The following is an 18,171-nucleotide window of genomic DNA, read 5'->3' as shown; positions in this document are numbered from 1 at the left end:
AGACTGACTGACCGAATGACTGGTTCACTCAATCACCGACGGACACTGCTGAATCACATAAGTTCACCTGAATAAAGTCCAGGTGAGCTAAAAACCCAGGGAGGGTGTGGGTACATGTTGCGACTCTGGGGGTTGACAAAGGTGTCCCAACGGTCTCACCGCAAAGCAGAGGAAGGGAGGACTCTCTCTCTCTTCTTCCAATCATTTTGGGTTGTAAGGGGTCTTAATGCATACAAGAAATATCTGCTGTTTAAAGTCAGTTGCCCACGTCAATGGTGCGAAGCAGAAGCACTCGGATTCCAACTGAATATTCCAAAAACAAAGTTGTCCCCCTGCTTACACATAAACCCACTCAAGGTGATTCTTTCAACCGATTTACCTGCTGCTCCACATGCAAGTGCTCTCTTTGATTTTGGGCCTGGCACTCCAATTTTACTCAACCTGTGCTCCTGCAACATCTCGTGGATGGCCAGTGTGGCCCCCTCCTCAGGATTCCCAACCAATGCCAACTCCATGGTGCGAGTCTTCGGAGTTCTTGTGGGAGTCTTTTGTGCCACGTCATTCCTATTGCAAATCCTCCTGAACCCTCTCTGTCTCCCACTATGGTTGCAGTAACCCGTCATTCTCTTTGCACCGTGTCTATTCTGAAGAGTATTCCATTTCGGTTTCAGGTGGTCGGATTGCGGAATCCATTTCACAACGCACACATCCAAACATGTAACCTCCAACAGGAAGAATCCTGACCCAGCCCTCTGTTATTTGGGTGAGCTCCTCCTTTGCACCATTGAGCAGAGGGAACACATCAACCGTGACAATCGCCGGCTCGTTCCCAACATTTGCTGGATGCTACCTGTTACTGTGTGTTTCCAATATCATCTGCTCCACCCTCATCTTGTTCCTTCCGCCACCCTTTTCTGCTTCTCAGCCTTCTTTTTATCCTCTTCGGCTTTCCACTCTGCCGTTCCAGTCTCCATTGCAATCTTCATCCCTGCCTCTCTTCTTTCGCTCTCAGACTCTCTTTCTTTTCCTTCTTGGTGTTTTCCTGCCATTCCTGCTCTGCCCCATCGGCTCTGTCACGCAACGAGTGTTGTTCTGCTCCATCGGTTCCCTCAACCTGTTGGTCCTGCTCTGTCACATAAAAACAGTCATAATTCCATTCTTTCAAAACAAGAGCAGTTCGTTCTCCATGGCAGATTAAAATATTCTCACTGAAATTTTTTTCGAACAATTTGCGTTAAAAAAAAAACCGCTTTGTTTTCGCTGCAGGTCCGAATCTCACTGTCTGACAACAATGAATTCTCTGACACCAACGAATGATACCATCATTATCAAGATATCACAAATATCATGAGATCAATGACAACCAACATCTTGAAGACGAGACCATGAGTACAATCACCTTGGCCTTCTCAAAGCATGACAGAAACCATCACGAGAACGATCATCACACCCCGACATGATCAAGAGGATTATTGACACCACTACTGCATTCATAACGGCCTCCATGACCCTTGGTCAGTTTGTTGAAAGGGCATGCCCACAGGTCGGTGTGGCTCACCACGTCTGTAGCCGTGGGTGTGTTTGCTGAAGCTTCGCAACACCACCTCCACAGCTTCCCTCAGGGCCCCCCTTGTCCCGACCGCACCTCCTGCAGCCAAAGTCAGTGTCGAAGTGCTCGAAGCAGAACCACACTCGTTGTGGTTGAAATCGAAGGTCGCTCCGGACTCACCGCCTGAGAAACATCGGGCGGCGATCCTGAAGCGGATGCTCTTGTCAGAGTCTTCATTACTTAAGGCCCAGTCACACCTTGACGTTTTAGCCAGCAATGGCAACGTATAAAAATGCACGTAAAACATTGGCGTACGCTGAAGTTCTGAGGTTTTTTTTTTAAGTTTTGGTCGTCGTCATAACGTGTTGGTCGTATGCTTAACGTATTAGTAACGGGCACAGAACGTTTCGTTGTGTTAAAGATATCTTACACCAACGATTCCTTCGCCTGTTGTCGGTGTTCACAAACTATGCCCAATGATAAGTTTAACTTCGTCATAGTGTGCTGCACGTATCGCCGACGAAGTCGTGGCATTCTCTGTTAAAAACCTGCCACTCGCCGATTTAAATCATAGCCGCCTGAAAATTGGAAGTGTCGACATCACAGTCACACCTTGACGATTTAGCCAGTGTATGCCGACCTATGAAAAATGTGTCTAAAACGCTGGGACACGTCGAATACGGTATGGGTAAGTTGAGTATACGTTAGCAGCACGAAGAAAAACAATGAAGTCAGGTCAGGTCAGGTATGGGAGCATGTGCCAGAACAGCACGTCGCTGCGTCCACTTTCCGCCGGTACTCCAGGGGCCTCAGTCTGGCCATCCCCCAGGCAGATGCCAGGCCCATCCCCATCTCCTTGAGATGATGGTCAACCTGTTGCAACCATGAGGCACGTGGTCATGCCCACTGGCCTCCTCCACTCATGAGACTCCCTCGCTGAGAGAATCTGGTGAGCAGGATCAGAGTCAGGAAAACGAGCCACATGTCCATACAGCCGCAACTGACGCTCACGGACTATGCAGGTAACAAATCTCATCCGAGTCTCTCTCAGCAACCGCTCGTTGGACACAAAATCCGACCAGCGATAGCCAAGGATTCTCCGAAGAGACCTGATACCAAAGGAATTAAGTCTCCGTCTCAGATCCTTGGTCAGAGTCCAAGTCTCGCACCCATAGAGCAAGACTGGAAGTACCAAGGACCTGAAGACTCGGACTTTCGTCCTCCCGCACAGGTACCGGCAGCGCCACACCCCATGATCCAGTGAATCATGACTCCCCAGGCCCGACCCAGACGTCTATTGACCTCTGACTCGCAGCCAGCAGAGACATGAATATCACTGCCAAGGTAAGTGAATCTCTCCACGACCTCAACATCCTCACCACAAACAGACACAGACAGGACAGCAGCATCCAAGATGTCACCGAAAGCCTGGATCTTAGTTTTGACCCAAGAAACCCGTAATCCCAATGGCTCCGACTCCTCATTCAGCACCTCGAGGGCCCCCAAGAGGATGTCTAAAGTCTCCGCAAAGATGACTGCATCATCTGCAAAGTCAAGGTCCGAGATCTTGACATTCCCAAATGACGCACCGCAACTTGATCTCTCCGACATCCTCCCGAGAATCCAGTCCATACAAGTGCTGAAAAGTGTGGGGGAAAGTACACATCCCTGACGAACTCCAGTAACAACTGGAAATAAGTCAGAGATGGTACCACCACACTTCACAGCACTCTCAGTACCAGAGTAGAGTTCAGACATCAGATCGATCAGTTTTGGTGGCACCCCACGAAGACCAAGTATCCTCCAGAGGACATCCCGATTCACTGAATCGAACGCTTTACAGAGATCAACATAGGCTGCAAGCAGCCCCTGCCGAAACTCTCGTCTGCGTTCGGTGAGGACACGAAGTGCAAGGATACGGTCAATCGTTGACCTCTTTGGTGTAAAGCCTGACTGCTCTGGACGCTGGTGTTCAAGCAGATGGTGGCGAACCCTATCGAGAATTATCCGAGCAAAGACCTTGCCCGGCACTGAGAGCAGCGTCACCCCTCGGTAGTTGTTGCAGTCTTGGCGATCACCCTTCCCTTTCCAGAGAGGGACAACAAGGCCCCTCTTCCAGTCAGTTGGGATGATGCCTGTGTTCCAGGCAGAGCACAAAACTGCATGCAACGACATGAGTGCAGCATTTCCCCCAGCCTTGAGAAGTTCGGCATGGATGCCACAGATCCCTGGAGCTTTGCCCCGTTTCAACTGGTTCACCGCAGCCCGTGTTTCCACAAGCGTAGGTGGACCACAGTTGATTCGAGGGTCAGCAGCAGGGATTGTAACACCCTTGACGTCCAACTCGACAGTTGGGGGATCAGCCTGGTACAACCGCTCAAAATAACCGGCCCAGCGGGCCTTCACTTCAGACTCCTCTGTCAAGAGTCTACCACTCTCTGCTCGAACTGTAGTGCTCCGAGGGATGGGCTTGGATGAACGTAATGCGCGAATTCCCCTGTAAGCGGGACGAGAATCACCTGTCCACAGGTGATGCTCTCCCCCTTCACAGATTCCTCGCACATAGGCCTCCTTGTCCACCCTCAGTGCACGTACAGTTTTACGCCTCAGCTCCCTGAACAGCTCAGCTCTGCCATTCAGCCTGGCCCTGCGACTCTGGTCAATGGTATCCAGTGTCCCTTGAGAGACAAAATTCTTCTTTGCCCTGCGGTGAGCTCCAAGGCATCCACCGGCAACATCAAGGACGGTGGTCTTGAAGGCGCTCCACAACTCTTCAGGACACCCCAAAGTACCCAGACCCCCCAAGTGTCCACTCAGCCTGTTCGCAAACTCCTCAGCTACTCTCTCATCCCTGAGCTTGGCAACATCCAGCCTCGGCTGGGATGGTACCATTCTCTAGGATTTAAGGTGCAGCTTTAGAGTTGCTACAACAAGCCTGTGGTCAGTATTGACGAACTGAGCACTCCGGTAGACCCTGCAGTTCTGGATCATCCTCCAACGACCGTCAATGAGGACATGGTCAATCTCCTTTGCCACACCACCAGCGTTGGAATACCAAGTCCAGCGATGAGCTTGTGGGCACTGAAAGCATGAACCAGCCACCCTAAGTCCATGACTTCTTGCAAAGTCAAGGAACTTAGTACCATTCTGGTTCATAGTTCCTGACCCATGGGGACCAACACACACCTCATGACCGTCCCTATCAGTTCCAGTCAATGCATTGAAATCCCCCAAGACTAGAAGTGTATCTCGTCTGGGGCACTGATCAACCACAGACTCGAGTGTGGTGTAGAATGCATCCTTCACGGTGAGATCACTCGCCTCAGTCGGAGCATAAACAGAGACCAGGGAAATGACACCGAAGGAGTGACGAATCCTTAATCTCATAATACGCTCGTTGACCAGTGTTACCTCAATTATCATTGGGGTCAGCTTATTGGACACAGCTACAGCAACTCCTTGGGTATGGTAACCATCAGAGCGACCAGACCAATAGTAGGTGTAACCACCCACCATTATCTCGCCGCAATCCGGTCTCCGAACCTCAGAGAGAGCTGCAATCCCGATGTCCAAACGCTTGAGCTCAGATGATAACAGAGACAGGTGATCATCCTCTCTTAGGGATAGGACATTCCAGGCACCCACCCGAAGGGACCGCCTCAGGTTAACCCAAGGAGACCGCCGTCTGGTGGACGACACCTCAGCACCACTCCGACACACTCTCCCGCAATCTGACCCAGGGATGTTACCCCGTGGTTTCCCTCCTATCAAAGATTGGGGGTCCCGAAGGCTTTGCCCCAATCCCGTCATCCGGTGAGCTGCCCTGCGAAGGGAAGCTGCACAGGAGGTACTCCCACGGAGTGGGTTTTCAGATTTTTTTGCGTTTTTCGTTTTGCTGAATGAAGGGTTTTACGGTGGCCGGAGTGCAAATCCTGCCACCAACCTCCTAATAAGAAGTGACCCAACTGCAGGAGGACGTCCGCAAACACAGTTGGGCACTAGATATGGATGACCGTTGGCTCACAAGGAGCTCCTCCGCTCTTTGACAGGTTTTGTTTTTAATCCTGCTGGGTGTCCATATCCATACCCAAATGAAGTATGCTGTCATATTACGTGGTGCGTCGAGTACGTCATGAAATTTCAAGCATGCTGAAAATCTTACGACGTACTCGACGTATGGCTCACAAGTTCCGCATACGCTGGCGTAAGTTCTCGGCACGCTCTGCAATCGTTTACACACGTCAGCCACACGTTACTTGTAAGTTACTCATAAGTCGAAACACGTCGAGGTAATGTCATAACAGAACAAAAAATATGTTCCTGGCTACCTCATTTGAAGAGCATGGGACTCTTAATCCTCAGATTGTGAGTTTGACTCCCACATTTGGAGTAAATTGATTTTTGGTTGTTTATTTTTCTCTGATGCTCGAGAAATTTTGGGGCTCAAACCCCCCACAGAGCCCCTAAGACCCTGATTTTTTTTTTCTGCTGTAAACAAACTTTGGTACATCATGGGTAATGAAGGCTGTCGTCAAGTTTCATCAAAATTGTGTGTGTCGTTTTGGAGAAGAGAGCAAATACCTATTTTGGGGGGTACAACATCTGCCGTCCCCATCGAACCCTTGAATGAGCATAGATTTTGATGTGGTCGATTCATTCTGGTACATTATGGGTCATGATGGTTGTGACCAACTTTCATTAAAATCGTGTGTTTGGTTCAAGCGATGATGTCTGAAGTCCTCGGAGTTCTCGAAGGAGGCTTTTGTGCCACGACATTCCTTTTGCGAATCCTCCTGAACCCTCTCTGATTCCCACTGTGGTTGCTGTGACCCGTCAGTACCCAATATGTGACACTCATTCTGTTTGCACCGTGTCTATTCTGAAGAGTATTCCATTTGGGATTCAGATGGTCAGATTGCAGTATCCATTTCAGAAAGCACACATCCAAATGTGTAACCTCCAACAGGAAGAATCCTGACCCAGCCCTCTGTTATTTGGGTGAGCTCCTCCTTCGCACCATTGAGCCGAGGGCACACATCGACCGTGACAATCGCCGGCTCGTTCCTGACTTTTGCTGGATGCTTCCTGTTGCTGTGTGTTTCCAATATCATTTGCTCCACCCTCATCTTGTTGCTTCCGCCACCCTTTTCTGCTTCTCAGCCTTCTTTTCATCCTCTTCGGCTTTCCACTCTGCCGCTCCAGTCTCCATTTCGATCTTCATCCCTGCCTCTCTTCTTTCCCTCTCAGACTCTCTTTCTTTTCCTTCTTGGTGTTGTCCTGCCATTCCTGCTCTGCCCCATGGGCTCTCTCACGCCACGAGTGTTGTTCTGCTCCATCGGTTCTCTCATCCTGTGGGTACTGCTCTGTCACATTACAACAGTCATCATTCCCATTATTTCTCCACAAGCACAGTTCGTTCTCCATGGCAGATTAAAATATTCTCACCGAAATATTTTTTGAACAATTTGTGTCAAAACAAAAAACGATTTGTTTTCGCTGCAGGTCCGAATCTCACTCTCTGACAACAATGAATTCTCTGATACCAACGAATGATGCCATCGTTATCAAGATATCACAAATATAATGAGATCAATGACAACCAACATCTTCAACACGAGACGATGAGTACAATCACCTTGGCCATCACAAAGCATGACACAAACCATCACGAGAACGATCATCACACCCCGTCACGATCAAGAGGATTATTAACACTACGATTGTGATCATGATGGCCTCCATGACATACCTGCCAACCCTACCGATTTGCGCGGTACCCGACCGATTTTCTATAGCTCCCAACGCATCCCGATTTTATTAGTCAGACTCCTTCCGGTTCCGGTTCCGGTTTTAGAGCAGCGAGAGGTCTCCTTCGGGGCTCCCTGCTGACGTTCTCAAAGCTAAGTTCCCGGTTGTTATTTGTCCCATTTTAACTGTTTAATTTTCTCACCTACATGTTACTGTGTGTTGCTAGTTCGGTTTTGTTTCAAAAATCGTGCTATTTTGTGAGTATTTTTGTCGACGTTCTCACCTGTGCTTGAGGCCTAGGCGTAGGCTTGAGGCCTACCGGTTCCACTTGGTGTTCGATCGTTTTTTTTTTTGTTGTTTGTTTTTTCTCCCCATTACCTTCAATTTCTATCCTCCCCATTACCTTCAATTTTGATCCTCCCCACTTTCCAAACATCCCCCATTCTCCCAACTAATCTCTTTCTTTTCTAACAAAAAAAAAAATAAATAAAAAAAAATAAAAAAATAAAAAAATAAAAATAAAAAAATACCCTACGACAACAACAACACGCTCACCTTCTCCCGATTCTGCTTCTTCTTCTTCTTCCTCTTAACTTCCTCCTCGTCTTCTTCCTCGATTTTTTTTTTTTTTTTACACTTCCATGACCTAATCTGTTGAACTCTCTCATATATCAATATTAACAACAAAAAAAATATATATATCCAACAACAACAACACGCTCACCTTCTCCCGATACTGCTTCTTCTTCTTCCTCTTAACCTCCTCCTCGTCTTCTTCCTCGATTTTTTTTTTTTTTTTACACTTCCATGACCTAATCTGTTGAACTCTTTCATACATTATTTTAACAACAAAAACGATCTTATAATGCTTCATCTTCCTCTCTCACACATGTGGTACTCTTTACTGTTTCACAATGCACTACTCTTCTGCTATTTTAACAGACTGCTCTCATTTCGACCTTTCCTTCATTCCTTGCCTAAAAAATCCAACTATTACAGCGCTTCTTTTCTCCATGCTCTGAATTCGCCTTCATTGCATCCATCAAGAATTGTGTTAAATCGTATCTCTGACCTAAAACTTTTAAAAACCACAGTTTGCCATGGATGCTCGCTTTCCATCAAACATTCTTTTTTTCCAACTTCAGTGCCAACTCACCCCCCTCACCCCTCACTCTCACTCTCAAAGCAACCATCCCACTCTTCTCCCTCCAAGCCTCCCTCTCACCTCTCTCAAAAACTCCCCCCTCACCTTTCTCCCACCTTTCATCCCCCTCACTCTTCCTTCTCAAAGTTGCCCCCCTCTCATCCACCAACCTGCCTCCCTCCACTGCCCTCTCACCTCCATCTCTTCACTCCACCTCCTCAAATCCTCAACTGCCTTCTTCCTTGTCTCTTGTCCCCCCTCTCCCCCAGCACCACAGAGCCTTTTCTCCTCCTCATTCGGCCCCCTCCCCTCGCTGTTCTGCAATACCCCACACTCCTTCAGCAACCCTCCTTACCTGCCCCCCTCGTCCCTTGTCCTACCCTCCCCCTCCCCCTCCACCTCCTGCACCCAAAGCCTCCTCCCCTTCCTCTTCATTAAAAGTGCGGACCTCAAATATCCGCGGCCTTCGCTCAAACCTTTCAGATCTTTCCATACAGGTTGCCACTGACAAACCAGACATTATCTGCCTAACAGAAACTTTCCTCTCCCATGACGTGTCTGACTCCCAAGTATCTCTCCCTGGCTACTCCCTCTTACGGTATGACAGACCTGAGCCTCGTCCTGGTGGAGATGTTGCTCTCTTCATCAAAGACTCTATTCCTCACTCTCCATGCACTGCTCTCACTCCCCCACACCCCCAGGAATACCTCTGGCTTCGGCTTCCCCTCCACTCCCACCTCATGTTTATATGTGTACTGTACCGTCCACAGAACAGTGATGACTCCATCTACACCTCACTATCCGAAAACATGGACCATCTTCTATCTTCTCATCCAAACTCTCTCTTCCTCTTATGTGGTGACTTCAATTGTCATCACGCCAGTTGGCTAGGTGTGGGTACCTCTCTCACCTGCCATGGCACCTCAGTAAAAGCTTTCTGCGACTCATTGGGACTGACTCAATCGGTCAACTTCCCGACCCGAATCTCAACCAATGGTACTCCATCTCTTCTGGATCTGGTTTTGACAAATTTCCCTGACAATATCTGCTGCTCTTCCTTCGCTCCAATTGGTTCTTCTGACCACGTCCTTGTCAAAGTGGACATCTCTCTGGCTGTTATCAGAGAACCACCTCACCGCCGTCGAGTCTGGCATTTCACTCAAGCCGACTGGCAGGGTCTCCGAGCAGCCATCAAACTTACAGACTGGTCTCCTATTACTACTTTCTCAAACATCAACTCATCCTGGGAATTCTTTCAAAGAAACTTGCTCTCCCTCATGCACAGATTTATCCCCTCTCGTGTTCAGTTGTCTTACCCTTCCTCCCGCCCTTGGTTTACTGAAGCTTGTGGCGAGGCAGTTGTCCTGAAATAACTTGCCTTTGCCTCATGGAAAGCAAACCCAACTGAGGGCAATCTCAGTCCTTTCCACAAAGCTCGGAACAAGTGTGTATCTACCCTCAGGAGAGCCAGAAAACAACATCTTTCTCATCTCAAGTCTGAACTCTCAAACCTCTCTCCCTCCTCAAAATCCTGGTGGCGTTTAATCAAATCTGTTTCTGGTGTATGTTCCCCCTCCATCCCCTCCCTTACCTCAAATGGCCGCACTGCTGAATCCACACGTGATAAAGCTGAATGTCTAAACTCGGTGTTTGCAGCTAAATCTTGTGTCCTAAACCCATCACTATCTCTACCCACTTTACCCAGTCGCACCCAACTGTCCCTGGACTCTGTATCCTTTTCTCCTGACAAGGTGGAGAGCTTGCTTTCAAACCTCGAGTCAGATTCTGCAACCGGTCCAGACGGCATCAGCCCACGTGTCCTCAAAGCCTGCTCTTCTGCTCTTGCTCACCCTCTCTCTGTTCTATTCACCCTCTCATTTGCCCAAGGTCATCTGCCATCTGCTTGGAAATCTGCTAACATCACTGCCCTGCATAAAAAAGGTGCAAAAACAGATCCCTATAACTACAGACCAATCAGCCTTCTCCCAATCATCAGCAAGGTGATGGAATCCATCATCGCTTCAGATATGAAATCCTTCCTCTTCTCCAATGGCTTGATTTCCAATCATCAATTTGGTTTCAGACCAGGTCACTCTACCCTGGATATGCTGCTTCTGCTCTCCCATCAATAGATGGAGGTCCTCAATGCCAGACAGGAAATCCGAGCCGTATCCCTGGACATATCACGTGCTTTTGACACAGTCTGGCACCCTGCCCTACTCACCAAAGTCTCTTCCCATGGTATTCAAGGCCATCTCCACTCATGGCTCGCAGACTTCCTCTCCTGTCGCAGTCAACGTGTGGCCCTAAATGGAGTTCTTTCATCCCCTCTTCCTGTGCAGACTGGAGTTCCTCAAGGTAGCGTTCTGGGCCCTGTTCTTTTTCTGGTTTTTATCAATGATCTCTCGGACTCTCTGGAAAATCCTCTATTTCTCTTTGCCGACGACTACACCCTCTGCCGTACCATCGGTCATCCCTCAGACCGGCAAGCAGCAGCTTCTTCACTCACTGCAGATCTGGATAAAATCACAAACTGGTCCAACACGTGGAACATGTCTTTCAATCCAGACAAATCTCACACTCTCACAATGTCTCTTCGAAAGGACCGTTTACAAAACCCCCCCATCCACTTTCTCAACAATCCTCTGGAAGAAGTCTTTTCTTTCAAGCTTCTAGGTCTCACTATCTGCCATGACCTTTCCTGGGAAAGTCACATTTCCAACCTCGCCTCAAAAGCCAGTCGCCGACTGGGAATCCTCCGTCGTGCCAAGTCCTTCCTCGGCCCTCTTGAGCTCCTGACCACTTACAAAGCTTTTGTCCGTAGCCTGATGGAGTACTGCTCTCCCCTCTGGGCTGGTGCTCCTGCCTCCCACCTTTCTCGGCTTCACGCTGTCGAAACCAGGGCATTTAAGATCATCGGCATCTCCCGCAATGAAGCTGAGTCTTTGGGCCTCTCACTCAATCACCGCAGGTTGGTCGGTGGTCTTTCTGTCTTCTACCGACTCCTCTCCAGCCTTGCCCCCCTGCTCTCTCTGCGATTTGTCCCCACCACATTTCCACAGGGCGCTCAAGGTCCGCCAACAACCCCCTTCTGGTAAAACTACCAAAATCACGAATCACTGCTCATCTTCACTCTTTCATTCCTCTTTTTTCCCGCCTTTGGAATAAACTTCCTCACTCTATTCTTTCCCATTCTTCCCTCCAGGCTTTCAAAACAGCTGTTCACCACCACCTCTTATCTTCCCCCATCCAAATCCTCGATCTTTTCTACCCCCGATAATCCACCCAAGCCCACTTCCTTCATTTCTCCTGCTTTCCTTCCTGAAAGTCCCTGTAATGTCCATCTTCTCTTCGCCATGTTCCCCGTCCCATCCCCATCCCATCCCCATCCCTCTCCCTTCCACAGTTCACCTAATGTGTCTGTTCCCCACTGTTTTGTCCCTTCCACTCCCGCCCCTCTTGTCTCATGCCTCCTTGCTGTGAGTTATGTGTTTGCTCTCATACGAGCCTCGACCAAGGTATACAAAAAAAAAAAAAAAGACATACCGCATTTGGAAATTATTATTGGAAAAAAATAAATAGTTGTTTTTTTTCAGTTTTGTGTTCGTTTCTCACTGCCAAGATCGTATTACACGCGGCTGCTTCGACATTCGACAAAACTCGTGCCTGACCTTGATTTCTTATCTCTTTAGCGATTGGTTATTGCTTCCAAACTAAGCATGACCAATCAAATGGGACGACAGGAAACAGCGGGCATTCATTTCAAGACAACGCGCCATTTTCCATTCATGATCAAAGACTGCAGTTAACAGAGAGTACTCATCGCTTCAGTGCACGACAACAATGCAAACACCAGAAAAGAAAACACCACTCCCACGCTGGGTCAACGAGTTTAAGCCAAGTTGGACAACAGAATTGAAGTATATCAAGTCTTCGCGTAAGGTAAACTGTATATATGTTACGAAATCAGAGTGGCCAGTCATTTCATTCATAAAGATGTATCAGTGAGTTAATGTAAACTCTTGTGTCCACATATGGGCACATACTGTACATGTGGAGCTTGGAGAGTCAGTAATTTATGGAAACGTGACTGATGATCATGATATCTTAGAAAAATAAAGATCAGTGAGTTCCATGTAACATACATGTAACAATGAGTTCCATGAAACAACTTAACCATGTTAAGTTTTCTATTTTTCACTCAAAAAATATGTTGAAATATTTCAGCTAACTATGGTCTCAAAATGCAGGAGATTGCACCATTTTGCTTCATGTTTTTGAAAAATTTCCGGGGGTGCATGCCCCCGGACCCCCCGAGGAACGCGTGCGACGCCAGCCTACCGCCTTTCCTTCAAAAAATGTTGGCAGGTATGCCATGAGCACTGGTCACTTTGTTGAAAGGGCATGCCCACAGGTCGGTGTGTCTCACCACGTCCGTCGCCCTGGGTGTGTTTGCTGAAGCTTCGCATCACCACCTCCACAGCTTCCCTCAGGGCCCCCCTTGTCCCGACCGCACCTCCTGCAGCCGAAGTCAGTGTCGAAGTGGTCGAGGCAGAACCGCTCGTTGTGGTTGAAATCGAAGGTCGCTCCGGACTAGCCGCCTGAGAAACATTGGCCGGAGATCCGGAAGCGGATGCTCTTGTCAGAGTCTTCATTGCTCAGCGAGGGCATTTTACTCTGATTCTGGTTAAATTTGGAGAATGAGCAAGAAATCTTTCCTCACAGTCGACACGAGTGCAGAAGAGTCTATTATCTGTGCTCGAGTGATGTAAAGAATGTGAAATGAGGATAATTTGACACAAACACACGGGTTGAGATTGTGCACTGCCAAACAATCATTCAACACACAGTTGACTTAAAATATTTTCGTGCACAACTTTGTATTAATAATCACAATAATAAAGATTGCCTTCATAGATCGTGTGAAAAACAAACAGACACATCAGGGGGAGTAGCTCAAATGGTAGAGCGCTCGCTTAGCATGCAAGAGGTAGCGGGATCAATGCCCGCATCCTCCATTATTTTATGTTCTCACCTCTCACCAGGTAATTAATGTTTTTGAATTGGAATCAAGATGAAAACGTGAACATGACAAAATGAATTAAATTCTTCAACGTGGAAACTTAACGTTTTCCAAATGAAATTCAATAGACATCTTGTTAAAACCTGTCATAAGAGAAAGAGATAAAATCTCCTTGGCTTCATCATTTCGAAAAACACGGGACTCTTCAACCGAGGGTCGTGGGTTCAATCCCCCATGTTTGGCATGAACTAATCGCGTCGAGTACGTCATGAAATTTCAAGCATGCTGAAAATCTTACGACATACTCGACGTATGGCTCACAAGTTCCGCATATGCTGGCGTAAGTTCTCGGCACGCTCTGCAATCGTTTACACACGTCGGCCACACGTTACTTGTAAGTTAGTCATTCGTCGAAACACGTCGAGGTAATGTTTAGTATACCCGAAACTTAATTTTTAACCTACGAGTAACGTGCTTTGAACATATTAGTAGTGTGCTTTGAACCTTTGAGTAATGTGCTTTGAACCTATGTGTAACGTATCTCAAACGCACATTGGAGTATGCAGACGAATTTGATTGATGTCTTCCGGATGACCACAGAACTTACTGAATGTGTTTCTAACTTACAGCTACCGTATATTGGCGTATTGGCAGCGTTTAGGGGAATTGGTATATACAAATGGGCTTCACAAGAGGAACCCGTCAGTGTTCCTGACTCCACGTTGAGTAGATGTCAATGTCACTGGCAGTGGCAGTAGCAGTAGTAGTAGTAGCAGTAGTAGTAGTAGTAGTAGTAGTAGTAGTAGTAGTTCGAGAGAATTTAGTGATGTAGATGTTATTAGTAGTAGTAGTAGTAGTAGTTCGAGGGAATTTAGTGATGTTGATGTTAGCAGTAGTAGTAGTAGTAGTACGAGTAGCAGTAGTAGTAGTTCAAGAGAATTAAGTGATGTCCATGTTGGTAGTAGTCGTAGTTCGAGAGAATTTAGTGATGTCGATTTGGTAGTAGTAGTAGTTCGAGAGAATTTAGTGATGTCGATGTTAGCAGTAGTAGTAGAAGTACTAGTTGCAGTGGGAGTAGTTTGAGAGAATATAGTGATGTCGATGTTGGTAGTAGTAGTAGTTCGAGAGAATTTAGTGATGTCGATGTTGGTAGAAGTAGTAGTTCGAGACAATTTAGTGATGTCGATGGTAGTAGTAGTAGTAGTTCGAGAGAATTTAGTCATGTCGATGTTGGTAGTAGTAGTAGTGGAAGTAGTTCGAGAGACTTTAATGATGTCGATGTTATTAGTAGTAGTAGTAGTAGTAGTAGTAGTAGTAGTTCGAGAGAATCTAGTGATGTCGATGTTGGTAGTAGTAGTAGTAGTAGTGGTAGTAGTGGTAGTAGTAGTAGTAGTAGTACTTTCAAGTAACGTGTTGCAAAGTGTGAACAACGTTCGTGTAGTAGTAGTAGTAGTAGTAGTAGTACTTTCAAGTAACGTGTTGCAAAGTGTGAACAACGTTCGTGTTGCGTGCTCACAAAACGTTACTCATAGGTTAGAAATAAGTTTCGGGTACGCTAACCTTTACCTCCACATGTTTCGACTGATGAGTAACTTACAAGTAACATGTTTCAACGAGTGCCAACGATTGCATAACGTGCCTACAACTTATGGCCAGCGCAGCAGAACGTGAGTCATACGCCGGCATAAGTCGTAAAATTTCAAGCATGAAAAAATTTGAGGAAAACCCAAAAGTTCAACGTTTAAAGCCAGCGTACTACCACTTATGGCAGTGTTTTTCAGCGGGGTCTCAACATATACAAAACGTACCCATAACGTATTCGACGTGTACCAGCGTTTTACACAAATTTTTGCAAAAATCGGCATAAGCTGGCAAAAACGTCAAGGTGTGACTGGGCCTTTCGCGAGGGTATTTTACTGTGATTTTGGTTAAATCTTAAGACTGAGCAAGGAATCTTTCCTCACAGTCGACACGAGTGCAGAAAAGCCTATTGTCTGTGCTCGAGTGATGTAGAGAATATAAAATAAGGATAATTTCACACAAACACACGGGTGAAGATTGTGCACCGCCAAACAATCAATTGACACACAGTTGACTTCAAATATTTTCGTGCACAACTTTGCATTAATCATCATAATAATAAAGGTTGCCTTCATAGATCGTGTGAAAAGCCAAACAGACACATCAGGGGGATTAGCTCAAATGGTAGAGCGCTCACTTAGCATGCGAGAGGTCGCGGGATCGATGCCCGCATCCTCCATTATTTTATCTTCTCACATCTCATCAGGGAATGAATAGTTCTGAAATGGAATCAAGATGAAAACGTGTGAACATGACAAAATGAATTAAATACTTCAACGTGTAAACTTTTCGTTTTCCGAATGAAATTCAATATACATATTTTGAAAAGCTGGCATAATAGAGTGAAACAATATCTTCCTGGCAACCTCAATTGGAAAAGCATGGGACTTGAAATCCTCAGGTTGTGGGTTTGACCCCCAAATTTGGTGTGAATTAATTTTTGGTTGTTTATTTGTCTCTGATGCATTTTGGGGATGTAAGGGGTTTCAACGCACACACCAATTATCTGCTGTTTAATGGTGGTTCCCCACGTCAATGGTGCGAAGCAGAAGCGCTCGGACTCCAACTGAATATTCTCAAAACAAAGTTGTCCCCCTGCTTACACATAAACCCATTCAAGGTGATTCTTTCAAGCGATTTACCTGCTGCTCCACATGCAAGTGCTCTCTTTGATTTTGGGCCTGGCACTCCAATTTTCCTCAACCTGTGCACCTGCAAAATCTCGTGGATGGGCAGTGTGGCCTCCTGATCAGGATTCCCAACCAATGCCAACTCCATGGTGCGAGTCCTCGGAGTTTTTGAAAGAGGGTTTTGTTCCATGACATTCCAATTGTGAATCCTCCTGAACCCTCTCTGGCTCCCACTGTGGTTGCAGTTCCCCATCTGTACCCAATATGTGACACTCATCATTCTCTTTGCACCATGTCTATTCTGAAGAGAATTCCATTTCGGGTTCAGTTGGTCGGATTGCGGAATCCATTTCACAACCCACACATCCAAACATGTAACCTCCAACAGGAAGAATCCTGACTCACCCCTCTGTTATTTGGGTGAGCTCCTCCTTCGCACCATTGAGCCGAGGGACCACATCGACCATGACAATCGCCGGCTTGTTCCCGACTTTTGCTGGATGCTACCTGTTGCTGTGTGTTTCCAACATCATCTGCTCCACCCTCATCTTGTCCCTTCCGCCACCCTTTTCTGCTTCTCAGCCTTCTTTTTACCCTCTTCGGCTTTCCACTCTGCCGTTCCAGTCTCCATTGCGATCTTCATCCCTGCCTCTCTTCTTTCCCTCTCAGCCTCTCTTTCTTTTCCTACTTGTTGTTTTCCTGCCATTCCTGCTCTGCCCCATCGGCTCTGTTGCGCCACGAGTGTTGTTCTGCTCCATCGGTTCTCTCATCCTGTGGGTACTCTCTGTCACATTAAAACAGGAATAATTCCCATTCTTTCTCCACAAGAGCAGTTCGTTCTCCATGGCAGATTCAAATATTCTCACTGAAATTTTTTTCGAACCAATTGCGTCCAAAAAAAAACCGCTTTGTTTTCGCTGCAGGTCCAAATCTCACTCTCTGACAACAATGAATTCTCTGACATCAACGAATGATGCCATCATTATCAAGATATCACAAATATCATGAGATCAATGACAACCAACATCTTCCACACGAGACAATGAGTACAATCACCTTGGCCTTCTCAAAGCATGACAGAAACCATCACGAGAACGATCATCATACCCCGACACGATCAAGAGGATTATTGACACCACTACTGCATTCATAACGGCCTCCATGACCCTTGGTCAGTTTGTTGAAAGGGCATGCCCTCAGGTTGGTGTGGCTCACCACGTCCGTAGCCATGGGTGTGTTTGCTGAAGCTTCGCAACACCACCTCCACAGCTTCCCTCAGGGCCCCCCTTGTCCCGACCACACCTCCTGCAGCTGAAGTCAGTGTCGAAGTGGTTGAGGCAGAACCACACTCGTTGTGGTTGAAATCGAAGGTCGCTCCGGACTCGCCGCCTGAGAAACATCGGGCGGCGATCCTGAAGCGGATGCTCTTGTCAGAGTCTTCATTACTTAAGGCCCAGTCACACCTTGACGTTTTCGCCAGGAATGGCAACGTATAAAAACGCACGTAAAACGTTGGCGTACGCTGAAGTTTTGAGTTTTTTTTTTAAGTTTTGGTCGTCTTCATAACGTGTTGGTCGGATGCATAACGTATTAGTAACGGGCACAGAACGTTTCGTTGTGTTGAAGATAACTTACACCAACGAATGCTTCGCCTGTTGTCGGTGTTCACAAACTATGCCCAACGATTAAGGCCCGGTCACACCTTGACGTTTTAGCCAGCGATGGCAACGTATTAAAATGTATGTAAAACGCTGGCTGACGTTGAACTTTTGATGTTTTTTTTTTTAAGATTCGGACGTATTCATAACGAGTTGGTCGTATGCATAAAATATTAGTAATGGACACAGAACGTTTCGTTGTGTCAGAGATAACTTATACCAACGAATGCTGAACCTGTTGTCGGCCTACACAACCGATGCCCAACGATAGTCTAACTTCGGCATAGCGCGTTGCATGCATCGCCGACGATGTCGTGACGTAGCCTATTAAAAGGCTG

The 18,171-nt window shown here is 46.9% G+C and overlaps 1 non-coding gene across 1 annotated transcript; it reads left to right on the top strand.

The window, feature by feature from the left end:
- Positions 1-15,651: 15,651 nt before the first annotated feature.
- On the top strand, positions 15,652-15,724 carry TRNAA-AGC (transfer RNA alanine (anticodon AGC)). Its single transcript has one exon. It is a non-coding gene; the product is annotated as a tRNA-Ala (tRNA).
- Positions 15,725-18,171: the final 2,447 nt, after the last annotated feature.

Source organism: Eptatretus burgeri, chromosome 11 (genome assembly GCF_056783735.1).
Source record: "Eptatretus burgeri isolate ZD-2024b chromosome 11, Ebu_testis_v1, whole genome shotgun sequence".
Taxonomy (NCBI): Eukaryota; Metazoa; Chordata; class Myxini; order Myxiniformes; family Myxinidae; genus Eptatretus; species Eptatretus burgeri.
Note: the sequence above shows the minus strand (reverse complement) of the source record. Positions and strands in the feature narration are given on the sequence as shown.